Raw genomic sequence first — 834 nt, forward strand, 5'->3', positions numbered from 1 at the left:
CAGCATTCATGCACATAGGCCTGCTGTTATTTAAAACAATAAAATAACCTTTTTTAAAAAAGTAAAATTCTTTTTCCTCTACAGGATGCCCTAATTATACTAGTGGTAAGTAGGCTCCGACAAGGTTAACTACACTGCCTTCAAACATCTATTGAGTGTTTACTGTATGTCCAGTAGGGCCATAGGCTAGCCAAGCTTTAGGATATCCATATATGATCTGGAAGAATTGTTGGTTGATATGTGGGCTCTACTATAGACAGGATCTTTTGCTACCCTCTCGCCAAAGTCACATTCAATCTACATATAATGAGAGTGAGGATCTCATGGTGGACTTGATGTAGGTCCTCATCAAAAGGTTCTCTTGTTCTCTCTCCCCTTACCCCAGCCCCTGAGTAGCACAAAGACACCATGTGAGCATGCGGCAAAATGGCAGCCATGCATACACATACAAGCCCAGAGGAGCCATCTCAGGATGAAATCTACCTTACTGGTACTTTGATCTGAATTTCTCAGGCTCAAGAACTGTGAGAATGGATGTCTATGGTTTGATCACCTCGTATCTGGTATTTGAAATGGCAGCCTGAGCTAATATCACCATATCCCCCATTTCTTTCAAGGCTGAAAGTTAGGTACTCTCATCTCCAAGTAATATATATGAAAGTTGAAATTTAGAGTGTTTACTCTAAATTTGCCATGGTGACACAGGCAACAATCTAGAGTCAGGTTTCAGTCTTCATTCAGTGGCTCTGCTAGAAAACATTGCCAGTCAAGTGTCTCACAATCTGGTCATCAAGGCAGCCATGACCAATGATGGCATGTATGCAGCATGTACCA

The sequence above is a fragment of the Peromyscus leucopus genome, unplaced genomic scaffold (genome assembly GCF_004664715.2).
Source record: "Peromyscus leucopus breed LL Stock unplaced genomic scaffold, UCI_PerLeu_2.1 scaffold_261, whole genome shotgun sequence".
NCBI lineage: Eukaryota > Metazoa > Chordata > Mammalia > Rodentia > Cricetidae > Peromyscus > Peromyscus leucopus.